Genomic DNA, 21186 nt, shown 5'->3' with positions numbered 1-21186 from the left:
CTTTGGCAGAAAGATGATTTTGACTGAAAAAGCAATCAAAATGGGGCAGATTCAGGAAATGTCGTTTTCACCCCCTTCACGGACTAAAAAGAATTTAGAGAGAGAACCTATCCCAGGCTGAAAGCTATCACCATATGTAACTACATTATTATATAAACTAAGTTTGAGAAACAGGGAGGAACATAGTTAGGCCTGTTTGAGAAAAGTTCTCTATGGCCTATTGTTTTTGAGTGGCCTAGATGATATTTGTTTATCAAATATTTCCTCGTTTTCTTCTTCCCTGTGAGTTGAATTTCTTCTTCCCTTGGAGTTCCCAGACTTCAACCTTCGTCTCAAAGACATATATCCATTACTTTGCCAGTCTTTGCAACACTCCGTTCTGTGGGGAGTATCCATATGTATGGTTTAAATTTGATTTTCCTGTTTATCTTATGCCAATTTGATTCTTAGTCAATAATGAGAACATCTTCAGATGTTCTGGTTTATGCTTTTGTATGTTTCTCCAATCAATATTTAGCTCCTATTTTATACAACCAATGTTAAGGAAGAAAAAGAAACAGAAAGGCGGTGCCCGGTATCTACATTCTCAGGGAAAATATGAAACACTTAGTACCAACTGTGAGTGTTATGAGAATTCACTAAAGTATTATGAGGATTAACTTACATGTTCCTAAGGTCCCAGCAAAATATCATGTGTGTGCACAGAGTAAAAGCTCAATATATACTGCATTAATAGAATATCTATGTTATTTTCCAGATGTAGATTTTCTCAGACTCTAGCTATGCCGAGCACTCCTGGCTACATAAATCTAACTCACTCCCCTATGCTCTCCTGCTTAAGGATTGACTCATTGTAGCTTCTTGAGATTTCAACAGACCTCCGATGTGGGGGAAACAAGGAACCCGATGATTCTGGAAGATCAAGTTTGACCATACTAGAAAGTGGCCTTCCCTGATGCCAGCAGGTCTCCTTGAGATCATACCAAGAACGATTAAGCACTGCTTCCCCTGCATGTCAATGCTCACTACTCCTATGTTCCTTCCCCTGAAGGACTTCCTGCTTAGTCTGGTTAACAGAGTGTCTTTGGACATAAATCCACCATGGTCTCCATCTGCCAACCTCCTGAACAAAGCAAATTTTCCCTTCCAACTGTGAAAATGAGTAATGGAATGCCTCACTAAAATGGAGTTGGCAAGGAGCTTTTCTGCCCTACTACAGGTAGTCAATTGCAAACCCAGCGGGATGAGATGGGCTTGATCTGATATGGCCTTGATCTTACTTCTAGATACTACTCCTCTATTCCAACTGAAGGAAGAGACACTTATGTTTGAAAAATACTTTCCCTCCTCGTGGGCATTTGAACAGAAATGGACTGACTTAACCGGAAGTAATCACGAACTTCAATGGCCACAACTGCCTTCTTTGATCTTTCCAAAGGAACTTACTTTTTTTTTTTTTTTCTTTTTTTCATCATGAGAGACAGGGAGAGACAGAGAGAGACAGAGAGGCAGAGACACAGGCAGAGGGAGAAGCAGGCTCCATGCAGGGAGCCCGGCATGGGACTTGATCCCGGGTCTCCAGGATCACACCCTGGGCCAAAGATGGCCCTAAACCGCTGAGGCACCCACGATGCCCCATCCAACGGAATTTTTATCAAAGATAAGGTGGACAACCATGGTTCTAAAATTGACAAAATTAAACGGGTTTCCTATTTTAATTGGTATTTTGAAGGTTTCAAACGCTATCAGGAATGTAATATCGCCTCATGACAACCTACACTTTTTCAAATAAATAAGGTAAGCAGATAATTACAAAAATGAAAAGGGGCTTCTGGGAACTCTTCTTCCTCTCCCCTACCTTCTTTGTCAACTGCCTCTAGGAAGCCACCTCATGCTCAGCCCCTACCTCTAGTGCAATATTCCTTTCTTCTCTTCCATCCTAATCTCCACTCTCATTCTATCCTTTAGTTACACCTCCCTTTTCCTTTGAAGCTCCCTCTGCTACCTCCTCCCCTAAATCTATTAAAAATCTGCCTTCCTTGAGTCTTTTGAGGACCTCAGTGGACCCAATGTCTCTTATTTTCCCTGGAGGAAGGCTGAACATTGAGCTGAAGTTCCCTAAAGTTCCCTATAGTGACCGAGGATCCCAATAGGTTTGCTCAAGAATGTAACATAGTTATTCAAACTTCCCAAAGTGGTTTGTCAGATTTATATCAATTGGTCTACATGCTTGTTGGTGAGGGCCAGGTCAAACACTGGATGAAACTAGCCCAATGGGAACATCATGAACAGAATCCAAAGCAACAAAACCTGTAACTTTTGGCAAGATGCTACAAAACTTGCTAGAGACCCCACTAATCAATTATGATGGGTTTTCCCAATCCTGTGGATTGGAACAAAATTCAGACTTGTACACAGAAGACCAGTTATTCCCTTCATGATGATTATTATTTTTTTTTTAATTTTTATTTTATTTTTTATTTATTTATGATAGTCACACAGAGAGAGAGAGAGAGAGAGTCAGAGACACAGGCAGAGGGAGAAGCAGGCTCCATGCACCGGGAGCCCGACGTGGGATTCGATCCCGGGTCTCCAGGATCGCGCCCTGGGCCAAAGGCAGGCGCTAAACCACTGAGCCACCCAGGGATCCCCTTCATGATGATTATGATCAAGTTCAATTGTCTTTAAAGAAATTTCTAGCCTTTATAAGTTGAATCTACTTGTGTAGCTTTTAACTTTATATTTATTTTTTAATTTTTAAAAAGTTTTTATTTATATATTTGAGAGAAAGAGACAGAGAGAGAAAGAGAGCGAGCACAGGCAGGGGGAGGGGCAGAGAGAGAGAAGGACAAACAGACTCCCTGCTGAGCAAGAAGCCCAAGGGACGGTTCAATCCAAGGACGCTGGGATCATGACCTGAGCCAAAGTCAGATGCTTAACTGACTGAGCCCCCCAGGTGCCCCTTAACTCTATGTTTGTTAGTGGAGTGATCCAGGATCTTTCCCTTTTAATTAAAAGCATCAAGATGAAAGGGGACATCATGTCCACTTCAGATTTAATTAATTAGACAAACCAGATTGCTCACACCCTGGAGAAGTCATCTAGAGGAAAGACCACTAAAATTTTTCATTATTCAACTCCAGGAAATGAATGCCCCTAAACAAAAATGGAAGCCTTGCTTCTGCAATTCCTTCAAGAAACCAGGACATTGGGATCCCTGGGTGGCTCAGCAGTTTGGCGCCTGCCTTTGGCCCAGGGCGCGATCCTGGAGTCCAGGATCGAGTCCCACATCGGGCTCCTGGCATGGAGCCTGCTTCTCCCTCCTCCTGTGTCTGCACCTCTCTGTCTCTCTCTATGTCTATCATCCATAAATAAATAAATCTTTAAGAAAAAGAGAAAAGAAAAAGGAAACCAGGACATTGGAGAAGAACAATATTACATATTTAAGAGCTTTAGGCACCTTCAGCTCTTTAGCCAACTTTTTCAATGTCCTCCTGATTCTCAGTGGCAGGGCTCCAAGGAACTCTAGGGGCTTTTCCCAACCCTCCCTCTCAATTGGCTTTGTGAAACTACTCTCCACGTTGCGAATAAATCTGTCTCTGTTCTTATTGACACCTGAGCTACACCTGTCAGTGCTCAATCGCACTGCTATCAAGCAGCCCCTGCCTCAGAATACTAAAACAGTTAAAATATTATGGGTCTGTAATAAATCTCCCTGGGTGCCTGTGTCTGAACCCACTTCCTGTGTCTAGACCCTTTGAGCATTAGACAGTCTTTTCTCCTTAGTTCATCTGCCCCAAATATTTATTTACCGGCCTGAGATTTCTTTTTTTTTTTTTAATTTTTATTTATTTATGATAGTCACACAGAGAGAGAGAGAGAGAGAGAGGCAGAGACACAGGCAGAGGGAGAAGCAGGCTCCATGCACCAGAAGCCCGACGTGGGAATCGATCCCGGGTCTCCAGCATCGCGCCCTGGGCCAAAGGCAGGCGCTAAACCGCTGCGCCACCCAGGGATCCCATCTTTAAAAAATGTCATAGTAGAATTTCTTCCTCCCAAAAGAGGAACATGATTCTAAAATCTCACAGTAGTAACCACAACTGGGAACTAGGGTAAATAAATGACACTTTAATATTTTCCTATGCTCTGTCTCTGATAGCAATTATAGTTGAGGTGAGGGGTAGCAATCACTTCTATTGGATCAACTACCATCCTCATTTTTTAAAAAAGATTTTGTTTATTCATTAATGAGAGACACACACATAGAGGCAGAGACATAGGCAGAGGGAGAGGCAGGCTCCCTGAGGAGTTTCTGAGGTGGGATTTGATCCCAGGACCCCCGGATCATGACCTGGGCCGAAGGCAGATGCTCAACCACTGAGCCACCCGGGTGCCCACTACCATCCTCTTTTTTTTTTAAAGTTATTTATTCATGGGAGACACAGAAAGAGAGAGAGTCAGAGACATAGAGGGAGAAGGAGGCTCCTCTCAGGGAGCTCAATGTGGGATTTGATCTCAGATCCTGGGATCATGCCCTGAGCCAAAAGTAGATGCTCAACCGCTGAGCCACCCAGGAGTCCCCACTACCATCCTTTTTATGAGGAAAATGTTCAACCGATATTGGCCCAATCCACAGTGCCCCACCCATCAAGATTCAAATAGATCCTCGAAAGACCTGTCTAGAATTAATCAATACCCTACACCTAAAGCAGCCCTTCAGGGCATCAAGCACATAACAGGATTACAAGGCTCAGGGCCTCCTTCTGTCCTAAGTCACTTCCTATAACATCCCTATTTTACCTGTGAGAAAACCCAAAGTCTGAGGATGGAGGTTTTCCCAGTATTTCTGAGAAACAAATAACATTGTTTTCTGTCTGCATCCGGTTGTTCCTAACCCTCATGTACTAGTGACATCCATTCCCATTGAAAGCAAATTTTTCACTGAAACTCATCTATGCAGTTCATTTCTTTCCTTTTTTTTTTTTTTTTTTTTGAAGATTTTCTTTATTCATTCATGAGAGACACAGAGAGACAGAGAGAGAGGCAGAGACACAGGCAGAGGAAGAAGCAGGCATTATACAGACTGGGACTCGATCCAGGGTCTCCAGGGTCACGCCCTGGGCTGCAGGCGGCGCCAAATCGCTGCGCCACCGGGGCTGGCCTATGCAGTTCATTTCTAAGTATTCCAGTTGATAAGGGTAGCCAGTTTCTTCTTGCCTTCACTTCGGAGGAATGGCAATACACCTGGTCAATAATGCCTCCAGGTTACATGGTAGGTCCTTCCTGTTTGTCACAAATCTTAAAGGCTAATAAGAATGACATAAAGTTTTCTGCAAGCTCTTCTTTGTTATGATGTGTAGGTCATTTGCTTCTTTGCTCCCTTCTCAAGCTACTTTACATGCAGACATTATCTATCCCTTAAAACTTTTGCCCGAAGTAGACTTAAAGTCCCCACCCCCACTCCCTCACAAATACCCTACAGGTTGCTCACACTTAGCTTAGATATTTAAGGTACCTGTTCTCAGAATAGGGACTAGATTTGGATTTGGGCAGACTTCAGGGCATCCTGAATTTCCCCAAACTTAAAACTAAGCAGCAACTTTGAGGATTTCTTGGACTTTGCTAGTTATTGTCAAAGTTGGATTTCAAACTTCTCTTTCAGGTCTCAGTCTGTATATGTTTACAAAAAAAAAAAAAAAAAGACTAACCTAACCCTATTATTATTTTTTTTTTTTGCTTTTTCTTTTTAATTTTTATTTAATTAAGATAGTCACAGAGAGAGAGAGAGAGAAGCAGAGACACAGGCAGAGGGAGAAGGAGGCTCCCATGCACCCGGAGCCCGACGTGGGATTCGATCCCGGGTCAGGATCACGCCCTGGGCCAAAGGCAGGCGCCAAACCGCTGCGCCACCCAAGGATCCCTAACCCTATTATTTAGAAAGGAGAGAATGACATAGCCTTTGCGACTGTAAAGTAAAATATAAAATAAAATAAAATAAAATAAAATAAAATAAAATAAAATAAAATAATAATATAAAATAAAATAAAAAGTCTAAAAGAGTCCCTACCTCAGATATCCTAATTATCAACTTCCCTTTTTCTTCTTTGGATATAAGGGGGAAGGAAATGACCTTGGAGTGCTCACTCAGAAACATAGGGACAAAAATATTGCCCACAGGCAATTATAGCCATCAACTGGACCATGTGGCTTGGTGATATCCCCCTGGCCTCAGAGCCATTTCTGCTACTGTCTTTTAGGTAAGACCACTAAAGAAATAGTCACACGGTCCCATTGAACAACCTACATTGCTCCCAAACTGCAGGGAATAAACTCTTGTATCCAAGTGACAGGTCTAAAGAAAGCATCAGGGTACCTTGGTGGCTCAGATGGCTACGTGTCTGCCTTCAGACTCACGTCCTGATCCCAGGGTCCTAGGATCAAGACCCTCAACCTGCTCCCTGCTCGGTGGGGAGTCTGCTTCTCCCTTCCATCTGCTACTCCCCCTGCTCATGTTCTCTCTTTCTCTGTTGCAAATTTATACATAAAATCTGAAAAAGAGAAGAGGAAGAAAGAGAGGAAGAAGGGAAGAACCAAACCCTGACTGGACCTGCACACCATCTGGGGATCTGAGGGAAAAGGTTTCCCTGAATTGAAGCAGACAATATCTGGAGACACAGATTTCCCTGGATGGACAGGCACATCATTTTCTCACTGGGGCTTCTTCTAACTCTATTGTGGAAAGAAAGTGCCCTCAACATATACTTCCCAATGTCTTGCAGGAGGCAGAAACTTCTTTATTTTATGACCTTTTTGGAAGAAGCCTCATTATGATTCGATGCACATTTCTGAAGGTTTAGAAGGTGCAGATTTCGCAGAGTTTCTCTCTTAATGAGTTACCAACCCACTCTGGATTTTTGCTGTTGTTGTTAAAGATTTATTTACTCATGCGAGACACAGAGAGAGAGAGAGGCAGAAGGAGAAGCGGGTTCCCCACGGGAGCTAGATGTGGGATTCGATCCCAGGATCCCGGGATGAGGCCTGGGCCTAAAGCAGATGCTCAACCTCTGAGCCACCCAGGCATCCCATATTCTTTTTTCAAGATTTTGTTTATTTACCCATGAGAGGCACAGGAAGAGAGGCAGAGACACAGGCCGAGGGAGGAGAAGCAGGCTCCATGCAAGGAGTCCCATGTGGGACTCCATCCCTGGACAGGGATCATGCCCTGGGCTGAAGGCAGGCGCTCAACCTTTGAGCCACCCAGACAGCCCTCAACTCTGGATTTGATTTGACTTGATTAATTTTTATCTCTTTAAAGTTTGCATTTATTAATTTAAGAGAGACACACAGAGAGAGGCAGAGATGTAGGTAGAGGGAGTCCCACGTCGGGCTCTCTCTCTGTGCCTCTCATGAATCAATCAATCAATCAATTAATCTTTAAAAAACATCCTAAGATATAACACAAATGATGATTGAAACAAAAAAATTTCAATGATATAAAAGACTGAGAAATATTAGCTGTTTTCTTTATAGCATTCTGAATATATGTTCAGATTGTGAATAAATGACAGAGACATAATCATCCACAAATAGATTTATAAATTTTGTGCCATTGAGAATAGGTCCTAAGTCATCAAGACAATATTCTACTCTATCAATTTTAATGTGTGTAGTAGTTTTGAAAAGTTTAGCACTCAAACCTTTCTTACATCAGAGAATACAAACTGGGAAGTAACCTTACAACGTAAGGAGTTTGCTCAAGCCTTTAATTATTGCTCAGACTTTCCTTGATATCACAGTATAAATACCTGGGGGGAAACCCCACAAATGCAGAGAATATAAGCAAAGCCTTTAAACAGAACTACAACCTAAGCAAACACTTGAACACTTGTACATTCATACTGGGAGAAATCCTAAAAATGTAAAAATTATGTGGCAAAATGTTTGTTTGGATTTCAAGTCTCCCTCGATGGAGGACAATACATGCAGGGGAGAAGCCCTACAAATGTAGAGAATATAGCCAAATCATTAACTAGAGCCACCACCAGTATAAATTAGAGAATACAGCCTGGAGACACCTGGAACAAACATAAAGAATGTGGTAACGTCTTCACCCTGAAATTGACACTTCCTCAACATCAGAGAGTGCTTACTACATAGAAACCCTAGAAATGAAGAGGGAAAGATCTTTATTTTCAATATATATTTTGGGGGCAGCACGGGTGGCTCAGCAGTGTAGCGCCCCCTTCAGCCCAGGGCCTGATCCTGGAGCCCGGGATGGAGTCCCACATCGGGCTCCTTTATGAAGCCTGCTTCTCCCTCTGCCTGTGTTTCTGCCTCTGTGTGTGTGTCTGTGTGTCTCTCTCATGAATAAATAAAAATCTTTAAATAATATATACATATTAGAAAAAACAGGTTTATACACCATAAAAACATTAAAGATGTTCAAAACATTAAAGATGTCATAAGATGACAATCTATGTAATGAAAAAAAAATCCCAGTAAGTATCAGGTTAACAGCAGAATGTACTAAGCCTATAGCACTTTTAAGAGATTAATCTGGTCCAGCTTTTTACTGCAAACTTGCAGGATTCTACATCTTTTATGTCATCCTTTCTTTTCCTGTAGTGCAATAGAAGCAGGGCAAGTTAAGGAGGTTTTTCTCAGTCATAGGAGTGTAGCTACCTGTTGGTCATACTTTGTTTCTTGTTTTGAAAAAATTATATATTTATATTTAATCTTTAGACACACACCCACAGAGAGAGAAAGAGAGAGAGAGAGAGAGAGAGGGATAGAGGGAGAGAGAGAGAGAGAGAGAGGCAGAGACACAGGCAGAGGGAGAAGCAGGCTCCATGCAGGGAGCCTGATGTGGTACTGGATCCCTTTGATTTCTTTGATCCCGGGACTCCAGGATCCCACACTGGGCCGAAGGCAGCCGCTAATGGCCAAGCCACCCAGGGATCCCCTGGTCATAACTTTCAAGTGGAACCTGACACACCTTGGGAGCCTTTGAAATATTTTCTCTATGGTTTGGGATAGAGACTTCTTTCCTAGTTTCTCTTTTTGTTTGAAAGATTACATTTATTTATTCACTAGAGACACACACACACAGAGGCAGAGACACAGGCAGAGGGAGAAGCAGGCTCCTTGCAGGAAGCTTGATGTGAAACTTGATCCCAGGACCTTGGGATCACAACCTGACCCAAAGGCAGATGCTCAACCACTGAGCCAGAGAGGCATCCCTCTTTTCTAGTTTCACTCTGTCCAGAGGTGTGTCCATCGGCAACTCTGGCCCCTTGGATGTCTTCTAGGCCATCACCATCAGTCCCCAGATTCCAGGTGTGTGAAGCTTTAAGTCACAGCCATAGTTTCCATTGGCTGCTCCAATATCCTGTGCCAGATTCTACATGAGCAGATAAATACCACAGTTCCCATATGTCCATTGGGCAGGAAGCTCAACAAATACATCACAAACATTATAGGCTTTGGATCTTGTTCTGCTATACATTGTATGGAACACATAGACTAACTCCATGCAGCATTCAGATGTTCCTCAGATGTTTCATGTGTAGGACTCATTCTGGTTGTCATTCTGTGCATTCACAAGCCTAAAGGGCAACACCTTCATAGGAACAGTATCTCACCGAGATCCTCTCTGAGATGACAGAACCCTAAGGATTCTTGTCCTTGAGAGTATGTTTGTCAATTTTTATACCCCTGTCTGCCATCATTGTAATTTTTCTTTTTCATTAGATCATGTGGAGGGAAGTGAACAACACTGACCAAGCAGGTGTCCAGATATAAACAGATAGAACCTGTTTCTTTCGGAGGCATCTGGTCACGAGAAAACCAGATGAAGGGATACCTGGGTGGCTGAGCGGTTGAGTGTCTGCCTTCAGCTCAGATTGTGATCCCAGAGTCCTGGGATGGAGTCCCACATCAGGCTCCATGCAGGGAGCCTGCTTCTCTCTCTGCCTATGTCTCTGCCTCTATGTGTCTATCATGAATAAATAAATAAAATTTTCTTTAAAAAAGAAAGAAAAATGGATGAAGACTCATGAAACAGAACATCCAGAGCAGCACCGGTGGTGCAGCGGTTTGGTGCTGCATGTAGCCTGGTGTGTTATCCTGGAGTCCCGGGATCAATTCCCACATCGGGCTCCCTGCATGGAGCCTGCTTCTCCCTCTCCCCCTGCATCTCTGTCGCTCTCTCTTTCTCTGTGTGTCTATGAATAAATAACATCTTTAAAAAAAATAAAAACTAAAAAAACAAACAAACAAAAAAGAACATCCAGAAAATTTAGGTGAGAGCAAGTGGGTACCTTGCTGAATTCAGGAATGTGGAGTCATTGTGAGGAAGAGGTGATACACAGGGTACTTTGTTTCAGTTGGGCCAGTTCCCCGTCTGTGTTATCCTGTGAGTTCTGGTGTCATCCCTGATGAGTCATCCATGGACCAAAGACTTTTTTATTAGCATGGCAGCAGTATTTATTTGACATTCTTCTTAAGAAAAGCTTTCTAATATACACGTCCCAGAAAACTCTATTTATGTTAAGTTGCTTTTTCTTTTATTTTATAAAATAGAAATAAAAGAGACTAGACCAGACTAAATTAACATGAACAGTGTGTGGTGAATTTCTTTGGACAGGCTTAGCAATGATTGTGGCATAGATATCAGACTCTACCACCAGATCCCTCCCTAGCCCACCCAGATCTACCCCCTTCTGAGGCTGTGTCCAGTTCTGGCCTAGCTCTGGGATCTCTTCCCTTCCCAGGACAGATGAGAGGAGATCAGATTCTGAGTGGCTCTTCTTTTCATCTCTTCAGGGCAGGTGCTCACAATTCCCCAAACCCACAGTATGATAAATGGGAGCAAAGGACTATAGATCTTAGTAACTTCATCTGTGCTTTTTTTTTTCAACATATACTTGTTAACTAATTGTTTGAAAGATTTTATTTATTTACTCATTAGAAAACACAGAGACAGAGAGAGAGAGAGAGAGAGAGAGAGAGGCAGACACAAGCAGAGGGAGAAGGAGGCTCCATGCAGGGAACCTGAAGTGAGACTCAATCCCAGGTCTCCAGGATCACACCCCGGGCCGAAAGTGGTGCTAAACTGCTAAGCCACCCGGCTGCCTTCATTTCTGTGTTTAACATTAAATCCCGTGCTTCATGACCCTTTCATCTAGATTCCTATTTTCCATTCCTGGAGATTCAGTATTGCTCAATTTACAAAATATAAATATCTATACATAATGACCTGATTAATAAACAATGCAGCTGATTAATATTTCTGACCTCCTATAGTTAGGATACTTTATTAGATATTTTTAATAAATTTGTGTTAAGAACTCCCAAGATATACTCTTTCAGCAAATTCCCAATATAATAGATATAGAATTATGTGTAGTCTCCAGATTTCCAGAATCTGTACATCCTATATATCTGAAATTTTGTACCATTTGACCAACATCTCCTACTTTGTCCTCAGTCATCTCCTGACCATCACAATTGTATTCTATCCTTTTTAAAACAGCTTTTATTTATTCATTAGAGACAGAGAGGCAGAGACATAGGTAGAAGCAGGCTCCTTGGAAGGAGCCCAGTGTGGGACTTGATCCTGGACCCCAGGATCACATCCTGAGCAAAGGCAGACACTCAACTGCTGAGCCACACGGGCATCCCAGTTGTACTCTATTCTTATGAGTTCAACGCAGATTCCAGGTATTATTGAGATAATACAGTATTTGCCGTTTTGTGTGGCTTATTGTTATTGCATAACATCCTCAAGGCTCACCTACTTTGTCCCAAATGGAAGCCTGCCGTTTTTTTAAAGGCTGAGGTTCGGGGATCCCTGAGTGGCGCAGCGGTTTGGCGCCTGCCTTTGGCCCAGGGCGCGATCCTGGAGACCCGGGATCGAATCACACGTCCGGCTCCCGGTGCATGGAGCCTGCTTCTCCCTTTGCCTGTGTGTCTGCCTCTCTCTCTCTCTCTCTCTCTCTGTGACTATCATAAATAAATAAAAATTAAAAAAAAAAAGGCTGAAGTTTGGATACAGATATCTATAGATAGATAGACATAGATATTATAGACGTTATATAGTACGTATGACACGTAATAGATTCTGATATATTTCTATATTGTAAACAATATTACATTATAGTAGATAGAGAGGGATATAGCTATATCACATTCTCTTGAACCACTCTTCCTAGAAAGCAGAGAAACTACAGGGAGATGACACTTCCTATCTGCTAGAATAACTAAGTTTCAGGAAACTACAAGGTAACCCCAATATGGAAGAATTAAAATGAATATATATTGCTAACGAGAGTGGACAGACAATAGGAAAACAGGCATATACTTACACAGTCATTTTTCTATCCTGTTAAGAAAATACAAACACAACAATGAGAGCTCTCTGAGCTAATCTTTTTTTTTCCTCTTAACTAATCTACCTTTTCTCTAGTTTTCCATTTATCCTTATTTCACCCCTATAATCTACAAACCTTTTTTTCTTAATCAATAGGGAAACAGAAGATGAAGCACATAGGGGGAGCCCAGTATCTACATCTTCATCGTTATTATACGACACCTAGGGGAGCCCTGGTGGCGCAGCGGTTTGGCGCCGCCTGCAGCCTGCGGTGTGATCCTGGAGACCCAGGATCGAGTCCCACATCGGCTTCCCTGCATGGAGCCTGCTTCTCCCTCTCCCTGTGTCTCTGCCTCCCTCTCCCTGTGTCCCCTCTCTCTCTCTCTCTCTCTCTCTCTGTGTCTATGAATAAATAAATAAATCTTAAGAAAAAATAAAGGACACCTAATGCCCAGCTTGGATGGTGTAACGGGGACGAAATCGCATGGTATATGTGAAGTATATATGGTGCACTGTAACTTCCTTGTGATCACCGTTACTTCCTTGTTATCAAAATTCATGCTCAATCAACATTGCAGTATACACGTTGTTTTCCAAACAGAGACTTGCTCAGACATCAGCACATTGACTAGACTCCCTTCTGTGAACTCCAAAATGCAAAGAAAGAATGTGGTTCCTCAGGGTGGTGATTGGCGTTCTTTATTGGGAATCCACAACAGAGGAAACTCAGGACAGAGAAAAGTAAATAGTAGACTCTTTGCTGGGAACTCACCAGGAGTTGTTGGGGTTGACATAAGACGGTGTGGGTAGGGTGCTCAGGTGCACAGGCACCCTGTGCCTGCATTCTCTAGTGTAGAGCCACTAAACATGGGTCTATTTGGTTAAATTAAAGGTATGGACTATTAGTGGACATCCCAGGAATGGAAGGTGGCGTGCTCCCATCCACTTCTACTGATGTGAAAATGCCAGTTTCGTGCAGGATTGGTTAAGGAATGCAATGTCACTGACAATGAGTGTGATAGGACAATATTTATGTAAACCAACCATTACGTATTTATGTTGAACCCAGTACAAAATATTGTAGTGTCTACGTGTTTTATACTCTGAAATTGCAGAACGGAAGCCCTCCCCCAACCTCACAACCTGTATGTCTGAGGGTCAAACTATTACTGACTGGGGGTAATTCATGGACATTTTTAAACTTTATTTAGATATTTCTCATTATACAATTGATGATATGCCTACGTGTATGTTTGCTATCGCTATCTTAACCAATTGCAAGTATTAAGGAGGTCCTAAAAACAGAATTCTGTTTTTAAAGTCTGAATTTCATTGAGCTTAACTGGGCTTTCTGTTTAGGGCGCTAGAAGCTTAAAATCAAGGTTTCCACATGATCTCCTCAATGGTCACAACTTGTGCGTGGTATCCTCAAGGGAGACAGACGATGTTGAGTCTCCCTGTTTACTCAATATTTTATCCGTGGTCCTTTACTGCCAATTCAACTGAAGGAACTACTAGGCATTTTATATAAGTAAGGTTATTGCCTCATGGCTGGAATTACAAACTTGACAGTTTTGAACCAAGTACAAATAAGGCAATTAATGAGTAGGAGAATGAATTAGTGACCTCCAAGTGTACCCCTACAATTTCTACCACCCCCAGCTCCAACCCTTCCTTCCTTCCTCCTTATCCTCCATTGTGACCTTAAGGTCTTCACCTCTGTGACCTTTACATTTCCGTGAAAACTCTCTCTGCAAAGGACTCTCCTAGTCTTCATTGCTCTTCTAAGTCCATGAAGTGTGTTTCAGACCTCTATACCAATAAACCCTTCTTGCTTGATTCTAGAGCTCTCTTCCTTCCATTGTCCCAAGAACCTCCATGTATTCTTTCCTCCTCCTCCAATGCCATTTGTCTCTTCCCCACCCAATTCCAATGATTTTAGCCCATTTATCGTGTCTCTTATGTCCATTATCAATATCTGACCCATCATTTAACAGAGTCCTTAGTTTCCTCATGACCCTACACTCATTCCCACAACCCTACACTCCCTGACTTTCTCATGGACCCTTTGGCCTACTGACGCCCAGTCTTCTCCCAGCTCTGATGATCCCCTTCTACCCACATACACTCTGTTCCCCAGGTATCATCTGTTCTTCCCATCGTTTATCTCTCCTTGCAACACTGAACACTCCCAGGACTGCATTCACAAGTAACTATCCCCCTTCCACCCATATGTTCTTTGATCCATCACAGGCAATAAAGTTTGCATATGTCTTTTACCCAACCTTGCCTTTGAACTCCCTTTGCCCATTAATTTGTCATCCACTATCCCCTTCTTTCTCATGATTTCCTTTACCCTCTCATTCCCTTAACACACATAGGCTTCATACCCTAAAGTCCCTGCATACACCCACCAAACCTTAAAATCTGTAGTGCACTTTAACCCCTCAGTGACATTTAACAACCTAGTGCTTTTAGCTGTGTTCCAAGTTACAGAACGTGTCTCAATGATGTTCAAGTCCTAATCCTCATTGCCTGTAACTGTAACCTATTTTGGGCAATAGGATCTTTGCAGATGTAATTAAGTCGATATGTCACACTGGATTCCGGTAAACCCCAATTAAATTACTCTTGTCCTATTGAGAAGAGGGAAGTTTGTTTATTATTATTTTTAAAAAGTTTTATTTATGTATTCATGAGACACACACACACATACACAGAGAGAGAGAGAGAGAGAGAGAGTGGCAGAGACACAGGCAGAGAGAAGCAGGCTCCCTGTAGGGAGCCTGACGTGGGACTCAATCCTGGGACTCCAGGATCACTCCCTGGGCTGAAGGCAGGAGCTCAACCACTCAGCCACCCAGGCATCCCAAGAGGGAAGTTGACACATACGGTGCTGTGTGATGAAGGGACAGTGACGCGTCTACTAAGCCAAAGATCAAGGATAGCGATAGTCCTCCGAAGGTAGAAAGCAAGACTCAATTCTTGAGACAAAATGTGGCCCTGCCAACAGCTTGGCTTCAGATGTCTAAGTGCCTCCAGAAGTGTGACACAATAATTTTTTGGGTTCTTTAGCATCCAGTTGTAATAATTTGTTACAACAGCCCTAAGAAACTAACACGGGTCCTGTCTTCTCTTCCCTTGTGGCTGTGTTACCCCAAGCTCCCAGACTCTCTGCATTTCATTTATCCCTGTGCGTTCATTCTATCGCGCCCCCCTCCCCATATCACTACTTGTCTTCATGCCATGTACCTCAACCTAAAGTGGCACTCCTCATTATTCTTTCAGTGGCATATATTGTGAATATGGTCCTTGATGACATTATGAAGCAACATTGTTAAACATCCTACCATAATTCTTATTTTCTATCTTCTGTACTAGTGCATGCTTGAAAATGATGTATATCCTCACACATGTAGTCACATATTCTAACTTAAAAGATTTTGTGTAACTCTTTTTAGAAGCTATTTGCATTTTTCCATTTAGCTTATATTAAAGTTTTACCCCAAAAGACCATACCATTTACTAGACAGTCCATTTAGAGAACATAATAATTTCCTGTATATTTCACACTTGATATTAGCCAAAAAGCAAAGAAGCGATTACCTATATATTTCAGGGGTGCTTTTTCCTACTCATCTATGACTGTCTTCAGATTCTCAAGCTTCACCATCCGCACTGCCTTGGATCTCTAGCCTGCTGGCCTTCTTTGCAGACTCCTTTGAGACTTGCCAGCTCTCACAATCATATTAGCCAATTCATTACAGGAAATTTATCCAGCTCTCTATCTACGTAGAGACATATAGATAGATACATATCTATTTCTATATGTAGTAAGCCTATATCTTATCTCTGGTTCTATACAAATATAGATTAAAAATATGCACAGATGTGTGCATATCCATTCCATTGATTCCTTGGAGAATCCTACCATAGATTGTAGTGTCCATACATTTTTTCCACTCAAAATTAACCTGCTAAACTTAATTGATGTTAATTACTATATGTTTTATCTTCCTTTATTTTTTTTTAAATTATTTTCTTGATTTATTCATGAGAGACACACAGAGAGATGGAGAGACACAAGCAGGGGGAAAAGGAGGCTCCTCAAGGGGAGCCAGGCGTGGACTTTGTCCTGGGACTGCAGATCACAAGGGAGCCGAAGGCAGACACTCAACCACTCAACCACCCAGGTGTCCCACTATATGTTATGTCTAATTTGACAGAACTTCCTTTCGATGTGCTTCTTTGAAAAATTGTTTTCTGTATTATCACAAAAATTAAAAGAGAAAGTCAAATGCCAAATTCCAGGTGAAGTCTTCTGTGTGCGTGTATGCACATATGTGTGTTTAATTAATACCTGAATGTATGCAGTTTTTCATATTTGCCATTAATACGAGATCTTTTGTAAGAATTTCGTACTTGAGGTTCCTTTTAAACAGCTTTATTTGGTATAACTTACATGCCACAGGGGATCCCTGGGTGGCTCAAGGTTTACCGCCTGCATTTGACCCAGGGCACGATCCTGGAGTCCTGGGAGCGACTCCCACGTCGGGCTCCCGACATGGAGCCTGATTCTCCCAACTCCTGTGTCTCTGTCTCTGTCTCTCTCTCTCTCTCTATCAAAAATAAATAAATAGGGATCCCTGGGTGGCGCAGCGGTTTGGCGCCTGCCTTTGGCCCAGGGCGCGATCCTGGAGACCCGGGATCGAATCCCACATCAGGCTCCCGGTGCATGGAGCCTGCTTCTCCCTCTGCCTGTGTCTCTGCCTCTCTCTCTCTCTCTCTCTGTGACTATCATAAATAAATAAAAATTAAAAAAATAATAATAAATAAATAAATAAATAAATGAATAAATAAATAAATAAATAAATCTTTAAAGATAAAAACCAAAAATACTTACATGCCAATAATTTATCCACCTAATGTGTACACTTGATAGCTTTTTAACCAAGTCACATGTAGGTGTAAGCAAACCATTGTCAATCCTAAACATCTCATTACCTCATAAGAAACTTCATACTCTTTAGCTGTCACCACTCATATTCGTTTCCTCATATCTAATTAGTAATCTGCTTACTTTTTCCAATTTTCTTCACCGACTATTGACATGACATTATATAAGTATAAAAGTGTACAATTTAACTATTATATATTGTTAATTATAGCCAACATATATTAAATATATACACCAGATTATCTACTCATCTGACAAGAGACACAAGTTATTTCCAGATCCTGGCTATTAGGAGTAATGCTATTGCATGTTATTTATTTTTCACGTTTATAATTTTTCTAGTTTTGTACTTGTACCTGACTTCCACTTTCATGGCACTGTCATAGGAAAAGATGCCTGATACGATTTCAATCAAATTTATTAAGACTTGTTTTGTGGCCCAATATAAAATCTATATTGGAGAATATTCCTTGTGCATGTGAGAACAATGTGTTTTTTGCTGTTGCTGGAACGTTGTAAGTCAATCTGCTAAATATCATTGAAGTCTGGTACTTCCTTATTGATTATCTTGTCCCATATTGAAGGTCCACAATTGAAGTCCCCTGCTATTGTATTGCTGTCTCTTTTTCTGTTCTTGTCTGTTCATTGTTGCTTATATATTTGGGTACTTTTATGTTGGGTACATAAGTATTCTAAAGATTACATCCTTTTGTTGAAATAACTCCTTCATTTTATTTTATTCAGGGAAAGTAGGGTATATTGATTTGAAAAACTATGAAAGATTCCTATGTATCAAATAAAATTCGTTTTTAAAAGTAGGTGACTCCAAGATCCCTGGGTGGCGCAGCGGTTTGGCGCCTGCCTTTGGCCCACGGCGCGATCCTGGAGACCCGGGATCGAATCCCACATCGGGCTCCCTGTGCATGGAGCATGCTTCTCCCTCTGCCTGTGTCTCTGCCTCTCTCTGTGTGTGTGTGTGTGTGACTATCATGAATAAATAAATTTAAAAAAAAAAGAATAAAAGTAGGTGACTCCTATCTAACCAACCTTTGACCAAATCGACACCACAATGTACCCACAAAAGTATTATGTAGCTCAAGGAGCAAAAAAGCAATAATCAGAAGTAAATGTCCTCTTAATACAGACACTAAATAAATACACAAACCTACAACTTTAATACAAACTCGTAGGTACATGTGCTTAGCCAGCTTGTGCCAACAATAAATGAGTAAATGTTTTATATTCAATAAATGCACATATACTGTATTAAACCTTTAGTCACATGTAATGTAGTTAGTCTAAAAATCAAAGCATAATGTAAGATTCCCTTAAGTGAAGACATACATTTCAGAAAGAATCCAACTTGAACTAAAGCCACAATCAGAAGCACTGTAAAGGTGACCCATACAAAGCCTGTCATTTGCATTGTATATAAAGAATAGCTGCCCAGGAATAATATCAGGAATCTTACAAAGGGGTATTATGATAACCTACCAGAAAGGACAAGTAAGTTATTTGGAGACTTTAAATAGCAGAGAACAATGTAAATCAAATTATATGTGAAAAAATCTGCAATGTATAATAGCCAGAGATTAGAAAACTGAATACTGTGGGGAAAAGATTGATTAGCCCATACTAGTTGGTTTCCATAAACCATTGACTACTTCTTTCAGTAATTACCAAGATTATCATTGCAACAATATTTTTCCACACACATCAAAATCTGGAAGCAGTAACTCCTTCTCCAATTGTCATTTAGTGTTCTCTTTTTCCCAACCTCGAAGCACAGGAGTAGGTTTTTGAATATTGACTAGCATTTAGGGGACACAGGAGATATAGATGTTCATAAACATCACATAAGCTATAATTGATGTACCTGGAAAAACACCACCAAAATTTATGGGAAAGTACATTGTTTTTCATAGGGGCATTACATGAGTTATAAACACACTGTTTTTGAGTCCTACCAAAACTAGAATAGGGGAAATCTTTTTTTCCCAAATGCACCATAATTAAAAACACTACACAATGTAACCCCTTTATTTTATAATGACCCGTGCAGTGTCTTACTAGTCTTTGACTTAAAGTCTACTTTGATCGATGTAAGCATACCCATCCTCATTTCATCTGGTTTCTATTTGCATGGTATATCTTTTTTCACACCTGCACTTTCTGTGTTCTTAAGGCTGAAGGAAAATATACTTGGGTCTTCTATTTCTTTCCATTCAGGTATAACTTTTAATTGCAGAATTTAGTCCCTTTATATTTAAAGTAAGTACAGATTAAAGTGTGGAGTTACTGTTGTCATTTTCGTTTCCTGTCTGTTTTAGAAATATTTGCTGTCTTCTTCATTTGCTATTTATTTTGTGATTTGGTGATTTTCTGTGGGTGTATACTTCCATTATTTTCTCCTTATCTATTATGTATGGACTACAGGTTTTTAACCTCTGGTTACCAAGAGGCTTAAAGAAAGACCTCTTTTAACAGTTGATTTTAACTTCTTAACCGCTTAATTTCCATATAAAACTTTTTCAGGCTTGAGAGAACTCTTAAGAAATATGAATTTCCATCTGTATGCCATCGTAGGGAAGACTTATTTATTCTCTTTGTGGTATCTGTGCCGATTTCCTCATTGGAACCACACCACCTGATGTTGAGAATTCAACTTATAACCATTGCTATTATCAAGATTCGTCAGTATTTTACAGGACTGCCACCTCTTTGTCCTTAAACACCAACTAGCAAACCATTTTATTTAAACTATCCAGAAAGATTTTAGTTTTAATGAATGGAGAATGATATTCTGAAAACTTATTTCATGGTAACTTAATGTTATAACCATGAACAGCATCTGCATTTAGATCTTCTTCATATATTCTAAATCATGTTGTTGTTCATCTTCAATGGGAAATGAGGTCTGAATGAGACCCACCTAAGGAAGAAGGGCATCTCATCTTTGATGCAGCAAGTCAGCCATATAATTTCATATACCAACTAGGCATCCATGAATTTTCTAAAGTACAAAATGCATTAATATGTACTAGTCACCAATCTCACACAGGGTCAGTGTAAAACAAGCACATCGAAATTATACCTTTGCAAAAATCCATCCCTTGTATCTTTTGAAGCATAATACATTATCCTCACATTTAACTTTGTACTATTCCTTGTAAGTATTTGATGTAGAGTACTGTCTAAAAAGGGTAACTTATATACTGCTTTCTATTGATTTGTGAGTTATTGACATATGATATGCAATAAGTACATTTCTAAATATTTATGTATTTCAACTTACTTTCCTTTCTGTAATCTCTGATGTTTTCTAAAGTTTATATATAAAAACAAGGTGTTTCCTCATTCATCTGTTTATAGGTTTTGAATGTAGTACGCATTTTGGGATATTGATTCAGGACTGAATTCCAGTTAAAGGAACTGCAACTTTTACACTTTATGGTTTCTATCCTGTATGATAGCTATGATATTGAGTAAGTCCAGAGTTCTATCTAGAGGTTTATCTAGATGTAATGATCTTGTAATGATTTTCCTCAGATGGTAAGGCTTGAGTACTGGTTAGTGTGTTTGCCAAATCTGTGGTATTTGTAAAATCCTCTCCACTATACATTTTCTGACCAGGAATCACGGTTTTCCGTTGTTGATTGTGGCCTTGCCACATTCTTTACACATATTTCATTACTCTCTGTTATGAATTACCTAATGTGGAGTAAGAGTTGAGCAGCACTTACAAATCCTTTCATATTTGCTTCTTCTGACACTCCTGCTGCTACTTGTGTGCTGTCGTTGGGGACCTGGTACTTCTGAGAAGTGGCAGCCAAGTAGATTCTGGCACTCTCAATGGCCA

This window comes from Canis lupus, chromosome 1 (genome assembly GCF_048164855.1).
Source record: "Canis lupus baileyi chromosome 1, mCanLup2.hap1, whole genome shotgun sequence".
In the NCBI taxonomy this organism is placed as follows: domain Eukaryota; kingdom Metazoa; phylum Chordata; class Mammalia; order Carnivora; family Canidae; genus Canis; species Canis lupus.
Note: the sequence above shows the minus strand (reverse complement) of the source record.